The 17,827-nt window shown below is 35.6% G+C and overlaps 1 protein-coding gene across 6 annotated transcripts in view; it reads right to left on the bottom strand.

Annotated features, from left to right (window-relative positions):
- The window catches only part of ATP2B2 (ATPase plasma membrane Ca2+ transporting 2), a 190,080-nt gene that overhangs the window by 116,353 nt on the left and 55,900 nt on the right, over positions 1 to 17,827 (bottom strand). The window lies entirely within an intron of this gene.

The following is a 17,827-nucleotide window of genomic DNA, read 5'->3' as shown; positions in this document are numbered from 1 at the left end:
GCTTTTCCTATTCTTTTATTGACTATGAAGGCTACTCCATTTCTTCTGAGGGATTCTTGCCCACAGTAGTATACCTGATGGTCATCTGAGTTAAATTCACCCATTCCTGTCCATTTTAGTTCGCTGATTCCTAAGATGTCGATGTTCAGTCTTGTCATCTCTTTTTTGACTACGTCTAGCTTGCCTTGATTCATGGATCTTACATTCCAGGTTCCTATGGAGAAAAAATCTTTACAGCATCGGACTTTCCTTTCACCACCAGATATATCCACAGCTGAGCGTCCTTTCGGCTTTGGCCCAATCGCTTCATTCTTTCTGGCGCTACTAGTACTAGCCCTCTGCTCTTCCCCAGTAGCATATTGGACACCTTCCGACCTGAGGGGCTCATCTTCCAGCGTCATATCTTTTTGCCTTTTAGTACTGTCCATGGGGTTTTCATGGCAAAGAACTGGAGTGGTTTGCCATTTCCTTCTCCAGCGGATCACATTTTGTCAGAACTCTCTGCTATAACCTGTCCATTTTGGGTGGCCCTGCACGGCATAGCTTATAGCTTCATTGAGTTACGCAAGCCCCTTCGCCACGACAAGGCAGTAATCCATAAAGGGGGTATTGGACTTAGAAAAATATAAATGAAACAGGTTTTACAAGAATCTGATGTTCATATGAGAGCATCAATTGTTGTTAGTATTTCCTGTTGATGAAAGCTCCTTAGCAATTGTGATATATCAGGAAATAGCAAATATTCTGGAATACTTTGACAGTAATTATTTATTACTTACAAAGATTGCTATAAATAACATTATGCTGTAAAGTACTCTTCCCCCTCATCCTAGGGAAAGGCCCCAAAAGCTAGAACAGGAGTGTCAGAAATCCTAAAACTGACGATGTCAAATGCCTCAACTGAGACTTTTACATAACCAACTGAAAGAAAAAATGGCATATAGAGATACTTTATTTTGGTATCAGATTGTGAACAGTGTGTGCTGTAAAGAGCACACAGTGATCCTTTTTGGAAAGAATCGTCTCTGAAGACAAATTTCATTTCAACCTCAATATATTGTTGTAAATTATACATAACACTTGCAGTAAAACACAGTCATCAGAGTCTAGTGAAACTATGGTCTTATCCTTCATGAATTGTGCCACTTCAGCATGGAAGAAAACTGACTGCCACATAAGACAAACATACAAAACACACTTACTCGAGAGCATTCCAGACTGGTCTGGAATGTATTCCCTGAAGTTTCATATATTTTCTATTTGTTCTGACATAAAGGAAAAATGCTTGCCATACGAAGGCCAAGGCTGCCTCCCCATCCCATATAAAGGTTTGTTAATAATTAAAGACTTCCTTTTCTCTAAGCATCCCTTTCAGACTCTAACTTCGCATAGATCTGATAGCAGTCATCTCAGCCTCCTCAGGTATACTGATCTATAATTCATCATTCAGAATTTCAGTTGACTGCAGATGTGTTCTCACAATGAGGAACACTTATTAACTTCCTCTTCTTGAACAAAAGTCACTGATAGAAAATGGGTCATTTATATATGCATGTGTTTGTGTGTCTATATATGCACAGAATGTATATACATGCTCAGTTACTTCTATTTTCCAAGGTATTAACACACATCCAGAAAGAATGTGTTGTATTTGCTAATCAGCATCATCATATTTGTATATTTTTCCATATACAAGTAACCAAAAGATTTTCTCCATTTTGTCAAGTACTAAGAATGAGTTACGGACTAGACTGACGTCCATATAACCTGGAATTAAATTGTAAGAGTTTCCTTTTTTTAAAGGAAGGTGGTATTCTTATTACCTATGCTGGTAGTGGTTAGTACAGTACTTACATTCATCATACTATCTGACTGCTTAACTGTATTATCTCTTCTTATTTCTTGACAATATGAGATGTGACTATTAGCTTAAACAGAAAATAAATAATCTACACGTTTTTGTTTTGTTGCATTTGGCCACAGAAGATATAATACCATCTAGTAAATTAATGCAAACAATGGTGATGCAAATATATATGAAGGGCTGGGCTTATTGCTGCCTGGATCCTAATCACCATTTCCAAAGACTTGCCAATATTTAGCTTCTAGATGTTTAGCTAAATGGATTAGATATTAAATACTGAGATAAAGACCAGGCATGCATGAGAATTATTAAAGGCAATCCTCAAAGAATATTCCTTTCCTTACATTATCAAGGGGATCGACCTTTCTGTTCATTTCTGATTCTGTGCTTGTTTCTTGAAAACAGCACCAAACAGAAATTAATTATCTTCCACATCTTAATCTTCTTGGAGATATTTATAAGATAAGGACTCTCTTCCCCCAGGATTCAGATTCCCACTGCTATGAAATACTTATTTATTTTTTTCACCATTTTAATCCCTTTACATAACTAACGGCCATGCATAGCATAAAACACAGACATCATTAAACCAATCCATTAATTCACATTCATAATTAATACTGATAAACCAATAAAGTAATCCAATCAGTGCCCCGAACCTAATTAACCCTCCTTCAACACAGACATTTCTATTACTCACTCAATAATCTTCTGCATTTTGAAATATATGTAAAAAAAAAGTTCAACCCTGATCAACACCACAGCCATAATTTTGTACTATGTTTCAGTCTGCACTTACCTTACTTTCTAACAAGTTTCATTCAAAACTAAATGCCAGGAAGCAGATATACTGGGAACTGACTATTGTGTGATTTATAATTTATGATGTAGTACTATTACAGAAAATCTGGAATGTAACCCCCCCCCCCAAAAAAAAGCAAGCAACTAAACCCTAGATAACTGAGTAAGGTTTATTATAAAATCCCTCCAGAAATAGAAGGCTTAGAGTTTAGAAATATAGGCAAAAAAATGTGCTGTTTTTATGCTCTTAAAATCAGGCAATTTTTTGTTTCCATAATCTCATTTCCCTTGACCTTCATAAATATAAACTGTACATACTATTGTTAATATTAATTTTAGGCCTTCCTTTCATGATGCACATTCTTGAACATTACTTGTGAATATCCCTTACTATGGGGAAATCTCATCAATGTATTTCCTTTTAGAATCCAGAATAATCCCACTAAGCTTTTTCAGGAACCAAAGGAACGTGACTAGAAAACCTCCAAGGTCCCTTCCATCATCATCATCATCATAATCACCACCACCACCATCAAGAGATTAAAGTTTACCAACAAAACCTATTTTGACCATGAATGATGTACAAATCACCATGATCCTATACATTTCAATAACCATACTACTCCTCAAAACCAATTCTCTTACAATTGTATCACATCATTTGTGGCATACGAAAATATACAGACTCAGCTATTGCAAAGATAAATAATTCATTAGTTAAAGTATTTCAGTGCTTTGTCAATTTTATTCCCTTTGTTTCTATACTGGAAACCTATGATGGGGAAGGAGAGGAGAGGAGAGATCTGAATAACTTTGTTCCTGAAACATCTACACGTGTGGACTTCAACTCCCAGAATCCCCCAGCCAGCATGCCATAAAAGGGCCAAGTTTGAAGACCCCTGGCTCAGAAGCATCAAAGAAATGGAAAATGATCTTGCAACACAAAACAGGTTGCTTTTCAAAGGGATACACAATGCTGCAGAAGGAGGCAAATACCATGACTGTCAAGTGTCTGCTTTAATGAACTGGAGAAAAAAAAAACAATGTAGTTTCTACTTTCACCTTTTCTAGAATATATAGGCACCGGTACTATCTTTTTTTTCATTTATATACCAGCCAAACCTTGACTTCCTTTATAATTCTGCTTCCATCATTTCTCCAGAAGCTAGAGAGATGAAAGATGAAAATTAGCACAATCACAGGGATAAGGTAATGCAAAATTCAGTACCCAGTTTCTGATTGGTAGTTTATTTAATGTAAGACGTTTTGGATGCAACATGGAACTCAACAATGTTTTGAAATGAAAAAGTAGAGTAAAATCCAATCATGTTGCATTGGAATGGGAAGCTTTTCCACTGATGTTTTCACCTGAAGCATTGATTTGATCCAGCCAGTATCTTAAATCTACAGCAGAGATTGTTATTGGCTTTGACATAGTCTCAGTGATCAGTTACTAAGTAAATTTAGGCATTACTAAATTTAAAATTCCAGATATTTTATCCTTTCTTCCATTATAGTTTCCTTGGGAGATGTGTGGAGAACGTATCAGGCATAGCAGTAATTTCTAAAATAGTAATCTGGGAGAATGCATTGAGTATATTGTAATACATATTCTAAATGAATACTGAAATCAATACTAACCCAGCAGTTCTATATGAACAACGTAAAAAAAAAAACCGTCTTCAGAAGTACTTAAATTCAATAAATTACCCTTTAATTGCCACCAATAGCTTCTTCCAATGCATCTGGGAGAAATGAGACAAGTAGAGACAATTAAAAAGAAAACTATCTCTGAGCATTTGTTTCATGGCTTAGGTGTAAAATTAATATTTGCCAATGAAAAAGTGTTTGTCAAGATCTAGAGATGATAGCATATTTAGTTACTGTAAATTTTAGCACCTGGCATAACAGATGGATACAATTTCACGCTGTACATATAACGGGATTTTCTAGATTCCAAGTACTAGATCAAATAAATCAAGCAAAACGTGGCCCAAATTTTCAAATTTTAAACACATTTTGTTACCTCCATTAAAATCTAAACCAACTGAGTTAGAAATAAATGTAAATCATAGGTATGAGATTTGGATAGAAAATATTTTTAGACAAAACAAGTTTGGATGTCAGAACAGTATTTTTATGTTGAAATGCAATCATATTATAGTGTGTTGGATCAGCACAGATGGCAGCTAAGAAGAATCAGAATTGGCTAGGACTTGGGTGACAGACCAGCAAGGGATTCTAGTTGGGAATAGTCCCAATAGTCTAGTTGGGAAAGGAACACTAATAGCTAATTACCTCTATATTGTTGCCCATACATAAACATGGAGGGAAGGAGAGAGGGAAGGAGGGAAGGAGGAGAGAGATGGGGAGGGAGTGAGTGAGTGAGTGAGTGTGAGTGTGAGAGTGAGAGTGAGAGTGAGAGTGAGAGAGAGAGAGAGAGAGAGAGAGAGAGAGAGAGAGAGAGAGAGATTGAGCATATATAGGGAAAATTTTACCTTTCATATTTAGATGAAGAAAAATATAAATGGAGGGGATGAAGTGTCCATGGTTTAATAAATAGAGCTTTATTAAATAAGTAGCCTTAATTAAAGTGGCAGTTAAAATAATTAATAGGTTTTTAAATTATTACAAATACGATGTTTTACTATTATCTAGTAGATAACAGTATCTACTATATACAGTTATCTTCAAAATTCTGCTCCTGAACCAGTCACAGACATTGTGAATAAAGTGTCACTATAGGAATTTGGGGGAATCACTAGATGGGGAAAACTTTGCAAGCTTACCATAGGGACAAAAAAAAAACCACTTCCAGAATCTTCATCCTCTAGGCAGCATTTGACAATCAATATATTTGTGTGTGTATGAGAGAAAGGGAGGGAGAGAGAGGGAGGGAGGGAGGGAGGGAGGGAGGGAGGGAGGGAGGGAGGAAGAGAGAGAGAGATGGGGAAAGAGCGAGGAGTATTGATTTGTTTTTCTCCCTCATGAAGTCACCTTTATAATAGATATAAACACACAACTCTAAACCATCCACTTCTTGTTCTCTGGCTCAATAATAGTAACTATGAGCGGATTCTTGGAATCCTAGTGGACAATCACTTAAATATGAGCCAGCAGTGTGCTGCAGCTGCCAAAAAAGCCAACATAGTGCTAGTCTGCATTAATAGAGAGATAGAATCTAGATCTTGTGAAGTGTTATTACCACTTTATAATGCCTTGGTAAGGCCACACTTTGAATACTACATCCAGTTTTGGTCACCACAATGAAAAAAAGAAGTTGAGACTCTAGAAAGAGTACAGAGAAGAGCAACAAAGATGATTAGAGGTCTGAAGGCTAAAACATATAAGGAACGGTTACTGGAATTGGATATGTCTAGTTTCATGAAAAGAAGGACTAGTGATGACATGATAGAAGTGTTCCAATATCTCAGGGCTTGCCACAAAGAAGAGGGAGTCAAGCTACTCTCCAAAGCACCTGGAGGGAGGACAAGAAGAAATGGATGGAAACTCACCAAGGAGAGAAGCAACCTAGAACTAAGGAGAAATTTTCTGACAGTTAGAACAATTAATTAGTGGAGCAATCTGCCTCCAGAGGTTGTGAATGCTCCAACAATGGAAATTTTTAAGAAGAGATTGGCAACTATTTGTCTGAAATGGTATAGGGTTTCCTGCCTGAGCAGGGGGTTGGACTAGAAGACCTCCAAAGTCCCTTCCAACTCTGTTATTCTTGTTGAAGAAATAACAGTACAATCTTAATTCATCAATGGTAGTAGCAGTAAGTTTCATATTATATGAATCTTGTATTTACAGAAATGTATTATATCCATTGTTATGGTTTCAATTCCTTGGGTTTTTTGAACCTATGATTATGGATGGGCTGGTCAGATAATTAAAAGTAGTGTATACCTGGGACATGGGCAATCCAAAAAGTTTTATTAATTGAGGTAAGAAAATCTGCTGGCGCCTATGCTGTCTTTCTCCTTATTGGTATCCTCAGAGGAAAATATTGTTCGTATGCAGTTTTCATATATATTGTTTTGTAGCTGTTGGATTAATATACACATACTGTACATATATACTGTAAACTACATACATGCATACAACTCTATATAATATATACCTTCTCATCTCAAGGCAGGTTATATAGGCAAAAAGACTAGTTCAAGAAAAATTCAGCATATGGAAAAGATTCACTTCAAAGAACACATAACAACTAGTGTTTTCACAACAAAATATAGCTCCCAATACAACAGACAGTTGCCATATAAAAGGAATGAAGTAATTGGATTGTGGTGAAAAAGTATCAGAAAGTTAAAATGCTCAGTAGGATTAACCACGATTTGATGGGCTGGTTACCTCCTGTTGGACATTACAAAAGTCCATAGGAAACTGGAATTCCTTGAAGACATCACATAGGACAAGGTTCTGAAAGTGATGAGCATCCCACCCATTCTTTTGGAATTCAAACCTAGTCTGTCCAGCTAGAATTTGAGATTGTTAAGCATGCTCCGTTTTGTAAGCGAGAAGAGATTTTGGATGAGTAACTGGAGCTTTTTGTTCAGAAAGTAAACAAATTGTAAATGTGGTTTGTTTCTATGTATCCATTGCACAAGAAACAAAATGTAGAATTAAATATACATTCTTTAGTGTAATAGTGGATGACAGCATCTACCTGTAGCAGTATTGATCTCTACTCACAACATCTCATTTGAAGAAAAAAAAAATCCTTAGAATGAATGTGATGCTAAAGCATTATACTAGTCTTGAAAGCAAGGAATTAGGAAAACCTATCAGCTGCCTACACCTCCACAATGCCTAGTTAAAGCTTTTACTCATAAGATCAAAACAAGCTGCCAGGGAAAGCCAGAATTCCAGAGGACCTGGTGCTAGGACTTGGTAACCTAGTGTGACGATAAGCGCACACTATATCTGGATTGGTCAAAATGCTCATTCTCCGCTTACAATTCAAGTCAAATTCTCAGGGGTCATCACAACTACCCAGATAACTGCACTGGAATATTTCTTTTAAACAAGTAATTTAATAATATTTTTTTCATAATTCAACATTTTTTCAACCTTAGCGTATTTTATTCCATCTCCATTCTGATTCTGGCAGCTGCTAATCATGGAATATACTACAGCTGGGGGGGAAATGTAAATAAAAAAGTAATAGCATTAGCAACAGTTCCTCTGGAAATTGAAACAGAATTGCCAAAATCTCATGACAAAACATGGCACGGATTGATATCACTGTTAAACAAGATTAACATCAGGAATTAAAAAGAGCATCTTTGGAGAGGAAACAAAGCTTGTATTTGCCCTTAAGAGGCTCATATTAAAACAGCTACCACACTATGAAAAACTATTTTTAATCAAAGCAGATACTTGCTAATGTTACTTCATGCAAATTACATTGAAGATCTGAGACTGGAGTCGAGAAGAAGTCTCACAAGGTGTCTATTTAACATTTCTGTGCCACTGATGTTATTACAAGAATTCTTATGTTTTCCCAGTCCTCTTACAGCATTATATTGGTGTGACTGCATAAATGGAAGCATGTAGAAGGAAAATAGTTGAATACTTGTAATTTTAAAAGCAGCATATTTCCATGCATAATACGGCACATATGACTTTTATGTTTGCCATATGATAACCCATGATTAAGCAGGTTATTTAAGGCACAGAACAGGGGGGGAAAGAAGAATAAACAGACTCTTGTCACCCTCAAGAAAAAGTAGTAAAGAAGAAAAAAACAGGAAAGAAGAGATAAAGTGCATAGCCTTTTTATCCCCAGCCCTTATTATCATGCCTGAATGAAATATTCTTGCCCATAATTCAACCTTTCATTGCATCACTGACTGGCCAGTTGAACTCTAAGCAAGCAACAGGAAAATGATGGAAGAAATGCTGTTGCAGTAGAAAATCTAGAACCAAGCTCCAAGCAAGGAGGCCTCCAAGAAAGCAGAGATGTTTAATCCTTCTAATAATGAAAACTGCGGGGGGGGGGAAGAGGGGGAATGAAACAGCGGAATCAAGGGGGTGTTCTGAGGGTACCCCCACTATTTTCCAGTGTGGACATTGCAGAGTAAACAACTATAAACCCTTCAAGGTGGACTTTGGGGTTAATGGGTCAAAGACAGGATTGAGAGAAAAAGCCTGTAACAAAGCCATGTATCATAGCTGAGGATACAGGAGGGGGAAGGAATTAATTAGTTCTTCTCATCCAACCTGGGAGTGAGAAGTTTGTAAATAGGGAGTTCACCAATGAGGAGTTGCTCTAATCAATTTCTAGCAACCTGGATGGCAGATAATGTTTCCATTCCTGAGAATTAGATTGCAGTCAGTAGGGTAATTTCTTGACTCACCATGATGATGATGATGATGATGATGTAAGAGAAAAAATGGTTTGTGTAAAATACACACACACATTCACAGAGCGAGAGGGGGTCAATTAATTGCATCAATAGAGTGATCAATTTATGTATATTAAAAAAATGTTCCTGTTTTCCTTTTTCTTTTTTCTAGGAAGAATATACTTTTTGCCAGATGTCGATATAATTTTTATTTTTTTATTTATTTGTCTTTCACATTTCTTAGCAAACTGGCATCCAGAAGCACACCTTGCTCTACAGAGCAGGGATGTTACATGTGCCCTTCTTTGGACACCTAAAATTGCCTCACCAGCTCATTTTTTACCAGCTGAAGCTTTCAGATACTTTTCAAACGTAGCCCCATATAGAGCACATCAAAATAGGCAAGGAGAAATGACCAGGCATGAGTGACCAAGCGGAGAGCCTCCCTCTCTACCTTTTCAAGAAGGAAACTTTCAAGAAATCAGATTTATCATTGTATTAATTCAAACTGAGCAAAAATATTCTAAGTTTGCCCTCCTCGGCATTTGAGTCAATCACTGAGATGACAAAACAACTTGCATAACACTTCTTTTGTTAGGTGTTCTAAAGGTTAAATCGCTGTGGCTAAAAACTGAGATTTATTTTCTATTTCAGAAACTTGTTTTAAGTACCCTAAATTTGCCTTGCTGTTCAAAAGCTGTCATTTCTTCTACTATGTTGAATTTTTTTTTAGATAATAGGCATTACCTTTTTCAATGCCTCTTTTCTTTCCAAATCTCCCACATGCTACCCTGAATTTCAGTTTATTATAAAAAGTGAAGGAGTCAAATCAAATCAAATCAAACTATTTTTACAATACGGTCATAGAACAGCATAGAAGGAATACATAGAAACTCTGGTTTTCTTCCAATGACCTTTACCAATTTTTTCCCCTCGTTTTACTTATCTACCTGACTGAATACATTTATAATTATGAATATATATGGTTTGTCTGTCTATCTATCAAATGATCTATCAATTGATTTATCTATCTATCATATATAATGTATAATATTATCATAATTATTTTTATTTATAATTACAATAAGAGCAACTTACAATCAGGACTAAAAATAAACTGAACTTTTGTGTTGGTAAAAGGCATAAAAATAAAATGCAGTATAGAAAATAAACAGAAGAGGCTAAAAATACGAAAAGACAGAAAAAGCCTTAAAAAACAAAGGGAACTCTGTTAAATTTCAAAAGGAAACATGGAATGCCATTCTGGAGAAAATATTTCACAATGAATTTACCTTCCTGTTATAGACTTGCCAGAGTTCTTGCAAAATCTGTAGGCCCTTTAAGCAAACACAATTAGCTTGTAATTCAATTTAAATGGGACTATGAGTGGGGTGTTTTATGATATTCTTTTAAAATACAATACATATTTTTCTAAACTAGATATCAAACACTCTGCCAGCTTCTAGAAAAACGTACTATCAAAATCAAAATGTTGATCTACTGTTACGGAATAGGTCACTACGTGGAATATGTGCAAACTGAGAAAGTAAGTGAAATAACATTAACAAAGTTATAAAGGCTAAGATGACTTGTCTCTGTATTCCATCACTAACACTCAAATTTATTATTTTATAATGCACAATATACAGTAATTAAGTACTGTATATGTGCATTTTTTCTAGCTTTCCCTAGGGAAATGTATGAGATAAAAAAACAAAAAATAGTCACTGACGTGTGATGAATATATATTGAATGATGACTTTCCAAATCCTTTATAAGATTTAGCAACTTAACATGAAGGGCATGCTCAGTAGCTTCAATGATCCTAAATGCAAGACAAAAGGAAGAAGGATTTTCTTGTAGGATCAGCTTTTTCAAAAAGAAAAGTGCAAAAGTAAGTTATTTACAAACTAATGTACAAGTCATTCAGCTGAAACCAAATCACTTTGGTTTAAATAACTCAAATTCAAATCTAGAAGACACTAGGAAACAACTTCTATACTTGCAAAGAAAATATATTAAGATTGCTGAAACATTTGCACAAGATTGCCAGATGTTGAAATATAAATATTACCTATTACATCTGAAGGAAATTATATGGCCAGATCAAGCTGTCAGTGATGGTATCAATATTAAAAGAATTTGTCATTTTACAAGAGAACAAGCAATTCAAACACAGAATGTGAGAAGCAAGAGTTAAGGAAAATTTGAAAACCTCAAAGGAGAAATTAAATGCACTCAGTTGAACATTTTTGGACTACAGTAGGTGAACTTAGAAGGACTAGAATAGGCCAATTTAAATCACATGATTACATGATGAGAGTACTCAGCTGTAACTCTGTAAGTGACAGGATTGCATCTATTAAAACAAGTAGATCTCAGTGAAATTACCTACTATAGTTGCAATGACAGAAGTCATTGAGAAATTCTATGACAAATTGTAAAAGGCATTAAATCAGAGGTAATACTAGCAATAGGTAATAGGAATGTAAATGTTAGATATGAAAAAATGGACTGGCAAAAGCAGCAATTCAGGAGGCAGATTACTGTAATAAGGATTTGCAAACAGAAACTGTATTGCCAATTGTTTCAAGCAGCACAAATGAAGACTCTTCATATAGACATTAGCAGATGGACAGGATCAAAATCTAGTTCACTACATAATAAAAACCAGAAGATTAAGAAGTGCAGTCCAATTGACAAGCATAAATCCAGGTGCTGATTATGGAGCTGACCATTAATTATTGGTATCAAACATATTGCCTAAACTTAGAAAATTAAAAAGAACAAGATTTGACTTGGAGAACATATGTGTGTGAGACTGCAACCTGGCCATCGCAGGGAAAGATGAGCAGGCTGTGATTAGACCTTCTTTCTTTCACACATTAGCCTAACCAAGGAAGTCACTAATTGGTGTGAAGTGCAACATGGCACTAGATGTCTATGGAGATTCTCAGTTATCCAGGTCATGGTTGTCCAAAAGGTGCTTTTTCACGAGGCAACTGGACTTTCTTTTTTCTCTTTGAAGATGTTTCACTTCTCATCCATGAAGCTTCTTCAGCTGTGATTGGATGATGGGGAATGGAAGGATTTATATTCCTTGCAGACAGTGGTCATTTGCATTCTTTTAGAGAGTTGTTGATGCCACCTGGAGTAGTGCAAATGGGTGTGGAGCCTTCTTGGAACTGTTGAAAGGACTGTTTTTGTAGACTGAAGATAGATGATATTGTATTCCTCTCCCTTTGTTGAGAGAGGGCTGTTCATTTTGAACAGCATCTATCTAGACATCATTTATCTTAAGTCTACAACACAGTCCTTTCAACAGTGAAAGTCACTCTAGTCAAGCAACAACTCTACCTCCATTTTGTCATAATTCTTTCTTTATTACAGCTATGAAATAGAAATTAGGTTTGCTCCTACTTTAGCTGCTTTTGGAAAGATTTATTTTATATGTTTTATTATTTTATATTGTGGTTCCATTAATATATGCCTGTCACTCTCCTCTCATTCCCCTCATACATTTTCCTCTTGTACTTCTCCTTCAAAGAATACAGCCCTTAAATGCCTCTTCAGCTAAGCCACACTAAAGAAGCACTGTTTGAACCTGAATCCCCACCATGCTGTTTTAAACAATCTTTTATTTCCTAAGTTGACAGGCAAACCTCTAATCCTTTGGCTGCTCAAAGAAGTCAGCTAAAGAGAACCCTGACAGGAGTCATGAGAGAAATTATTTACCTATGCATTTCTATGCCAAGGTTGAATTGGGATTAACAATTTTATTACAGGTAAACAAAAAGATTTTGTAAGTGGAAACGTACAAACTCAATTATTTTATATATGGAAGGGCTTCAACTTTGTTTTGCAGCTAGTTCACTAAAGATACAAGTAGTCCTTGCTTAAGAACCATTCATTCAATGACTATTTGAAGTTATGATGGGACTGAACAAATGGTACTTATGATTGTTCCTTGAAATTACAGCTGTTGCAGCAACCCCCATGGTCACGTGATCCAAATTTGGGCACTTGGCAGCCCACGCTAAATTATGACTGCAATATGAACTTCAACTCAGCCACCTGTCTATTTCCCCGCTCCCAGCTTTGCCCTTTTGGGGTGACTGGCAGAGGAGTGCAGAGTGGCAAGGGTACAGGGTGGCATACTAGACAGTAGGAGTGGCAGGAGAGGTGGCGTTCAGGGGCAGCCAAAATGACAAAGTTGGGGCGGAGATGAAGTAGAGGTAAATGCAGCCGGGCAGAAGAAAATGAAGTTCTTGCCTAACAACAGCACAGTCCTTGCTTATAGCTGCAACCTGGACTACCAAAATTGCCATTGCTGAGCAGTGCGATCATGTGAATTTTATCTTAAACACTACACCACTTACCAACTGAAATTCCACTCCCAATTAGGCTTGTTAAACAAGGACTGTCTGTATAAAATTTGCTAGTATATCTTCTACTAATGTAATGTAATTAATGTGATGTGATGTGATGCGATGCGATGTGATATGATATAATATAATTAATATCATATCATATAGTATCATATAATACCATATCATATTTATCTGAAAAATTATATTAAGAAATAAATTTGTATGTGTGTGTGTGTGTGTGTGTGTGTGTGTGTATAATTCTCTCCCAGAATTATTACCATAGCTGTTGGGATATTTCATTTTCTACAATCCTAAATAAAAACAAAGACAGCATTAAGTTGTTGACTATATATCTGCCTTCTTTTTAAAAGCAAGGAAACGGGAGGAGAAGAGAATGGCCCTTTTCCTTGATGGAACCACTGTGACCACCTCTGGCTACTTGATTGGTTAAATATTATACCACACACGGGATGCTGAATTGTGTGAGAGTATAATGCAGGGGTTCTCAACCTTGGCAACTTTAAGACTTGTGGACTTCAATTCCCAGAATTCCTCAGCCAGCAAAGCTGGCTGAGGAATTCTGGGAATTGAAGTCCACAAGTCTTAAAGTTGCCAAGGGTGAGAACCCCTGGTATAATGGAATGCATGGAGAACCTTGAGGAAAAGGGAAAGCAAGGGCTGCCTAGGAAATCATCAGACAAGAGAGGCAAAAGCCTGTAGTTCGGTCAAAGAAATAAACTGAGGAAGGACCTACACTAACGAATCTAGTAGTTAAAAGTGGCAGGTTGGAAATTTGTGGTTTTGAACTTGCAAGATTCTGTTACTGTATCCTTACAATAATGTAATTGAATTCATCTGGTCTTGTTCCCTGTCGGGTTTACCTGCGAGAGGTGACAAACAGCCCTATTCCAAAATACTCCTGTTTTCTGTGCTGAAGTCACAGAAGTTCTGATGGATGATTGTACTATAAGAAACTCTTGCGAGATCTCTGCAATGTTACTGTCAGAACCAGAAGCTACATTCTATCTCACTGAACATATTGAACAGTTAGGTATTAAATTAAGTAAAGCCATATTCTATATAATTTATACTGTAGCTAAAACTATGAAAAAGTCAAAATAAATAATGGGATAATAACTTAGGCAAGCATGCAATGTGCAGCCAAGTTTCCTTATGTCAACATGGAGAGAAAAAATCTTTCATTCATTTGCTGCATCCTTTGGAATAACATCTGATTTTTTTTGCAAAGGTAGCAGTACAATTGTATTTGAAGATAATAGGCATCTGAAGGAAACTGCCAGGGTTCGACTTTTTAGTTTTTGAATGTGTGATAAATCATGTACGGAGCTGTTCCTATAGCATGATGGATAGGGCTCAATGGAAAATAAGAAACCTACTATTACAATCTTTACAAGAATTCTAAAAGGGCATTCGTTTTTTGGCAGACAGTCAAATAATTTAGTTTATTTAGTCAATTATTAGTTACTAATAATTAGTAAATTATTTAAATGTGGATGCATTTTATTCAGTTGCTATACTAAACTGTTCTATTGTAACAGAATAACATTTGAGTTTGTTTTTTTGTTTTTTTTTAACTGCAACTATTTTTTGTTTTTCTATTTATGGTTAATTTTGTTTGGACGATTATTTATAGTTCATTGTAATTAAGTTTACATTAGTAATTTGAAGCAATTCCAAAAAAAGATTTTTAGCATTAACACAAGCCTATAATATATTTCAAATAAATTTATAAAAAGTAAGAATAGCAGACATATAGTACATCTTTACTATAAAAGTCCATTCCACTCCACATGCAATCAAATTCTATTTTACTTTGCTAATGAATTTCACTGTTGCCTGGAAACTACTGGTGCGCTTTTCAATATATTTGTTTCTAGGGCCCATGTGTAGTATTGCCTCTCAAAATTACTGCATCTTTTCAAGTATATTATCTTTGAAAATGCAAATAAAAATGAGCTACAAATTGTCTAATTAGTTCTTCAACTACTGGAATCTCATGAAAGATCTCAATTAAGTCCTTCGGAAAAAAAATGATGTTATTCAGTTTGCCATTTTTTATTAACATATTGCACCAAACATTAAAAGACCTCGGTTTACTTTAACATAAACTTTTTCCCAATTTGGATACATCTAAATGTAAATTGTCTAACATTCTTCCAAAACACAGAATGTTGAGATTAATCCTTCACATAAACTTAATTCACCTAATTCATTATCTAAATATTAATATAATGGAAGGACATCTTGCTTTCAAATTATAGACCACAGAATGCAAGGGTTGAAAATCAGGTTGGCTGTAACCCTGGTCTTTAAAATTATCTAGTGCAATGCTAGAATCCACTACTAGAGTATATAGGTTAACAAAACAGTGATTATTTTTCCCAATTAAAAACAAATGCTTCTCTATTCCTCATCTGCTCCCACATATAACCAAGCCAAAGTCAGAGAGACAAAATAAACTAGCCATTTAAACAGAGCTAACAACCTTTCCCTTTTAGGATTAATTGTCTGACTCTTTTAGATGCCAGAAATGGAAACAGAAGCTGCCCTCTACAGATATAAAAATGAAGATTTCTTACTTAACATTTGTTTTTTACACCAGCTCCTAAGACTTGTATTCTCCTATTTGTCACCGAGAGTTGGACCTAGCTAATGATTGACACAAGCTCAACAACTGCATGGTTGAACAAGAATGAGAATTAAGTTCTTTCTGATTCAAGGACAGCAATCTAAGCACTGCCAAATACAGCAATACCTTGATACTCATCCTTAATTGGTTCTAGCAGTTGAGGACTAAAAATGACAAGTTCCAAACAAACCACGTGACCTTCCATGTAACTTTTTATTTCTGTGTCTGTCCCTTTTCATACAGTAGCTATGCCAGCAACATTCCCAGCATGGCCAACTTCCTATCCGCTCTCTGTGACTGCCCCCTTTTTCCTGTTGCAGCACATTGAGTATCAAACAAACAATAAGTACCAGGACAACATTTTTACATGAAAATGTGTAGAGTAACAAATTCAACATGTTTTGAAGCAGTTGAGTTCTGAGGTCTGCACGCCTGACTATACATTTCTTGCAATACCTCTCTGATTATTAATGCTCTGATTTTCACATTCTCTTCAAAAATATCAACACTGTTTGTAGTGTCTATCAGGAGGTGGGAGGAGGGCTAAAGAGGCAACATGGCAGTTATGTCATATTATGTCACTTGAATGCCTGTCTGGATATCAGTAGATATGGTGTTATCTTTGTGTGGAGGGTGTGAAGATTTAGTGAAATTAGGATATCTATGAGAATACTTGAATGTTGATTTGGAAGGAAGCAGAATGGGCTTCATCAGAGGATCATGAAACTGGCAAGAAAGTTTGGGGAATGTGAAGCTACATTCAATACTTGGAACAACAGGAAAAAAATTAAAGATTTCTGAGCATTTATTTTATAATTCACAGTGGAAGAATCATGCAATTTCCATCATTATGAAATGGTGCATCATTGGAATGCTACTGTAATGCCTCCAAGAACATCTTGTCCAAAGGATGGAAAGAAGTGAAGGATCAAGAGAAAGACAAAGATGTAGTTCATAAATTCCAAATTGGACCAAATCATTCAACAAAATGAAGTACAAGCTATGAAAGAAGTTGACCATACTATGTCTTTCATAACTGATCTTGAGTATTGAGAATGGAATACCTACTTGCAATCTAGTTTTAGCTGATAGCAAATTAATTTTTATTGAATCTGAACTTCTTATAGTATTAACAGTGTCATCCTATGTGTCACATATCTGAAAAACAGTTTTATTTCAAATGATACCCATTTTAAAGAATGAGATTAATTTAAATGAATGGCAGAAAAGTATCAACAAATTTATTTGGGCGGGGAAAAAACCAAGAGTAAAGCTTAAAATAATACAAGACATTCGTGAGAGAGGTGGACTCAAGGTACCGAATTTGAAATTATACTATGATGCGGTGGTTTTAACATTAATTAATGATTGGGTTAATTTAACAAATGTAGAAATACTCCTCTTGGAGGGTTGGGATTTACTTTTTGGATGGCATGCCTACTTAATTTTTAATAAAAAAGTTGACAGGGTTTTTAAATCTCATATTATAAGGATTTCTTTATTTCGGGTTTGGAGGAAATATTATAGAAGTGATTTTAAAATCCCATTATGGGCTATACCTTGGCATGCGATAGAGGGGATAAGGAGAGGAGTCAAGATGGATGGTGTTTCTTACGCACAATTACTTAGATGGGATGGTAAAAATTGGCAGTTAAAATCTTTGGAAGATCTAGCACAAGAAAATATTATATATTCATGGTTTCAGTATAGACAAATAGTGGATAGATGGAAGTTAGATCGTAATGTGGGTTTACTTAGAGAAGATGAAAATTTTCTTAAACAAGTA

This window comes from Crotalus tigris, unplaced genomic scaffold (assembly GCF_016545835.1).
Source record: "Crotalus tigris isolate CLP2741 ecotype Arizona unplaced genomic scaffold, ASM1654583v1 scf7180000018125.1543573, whole genome shotgun sequence".
Classification (NCBI taxonomy): Eukaryota; Metazoa; Chordata; class Lepidosauria; order Squamata; family Viperidae; genus Crotalus; species Crotalus tigris.
Note: the sequence above shows the minus strand (reverse complement) of the source record. Positions and strands in the feature narration are given on the sequence as shown.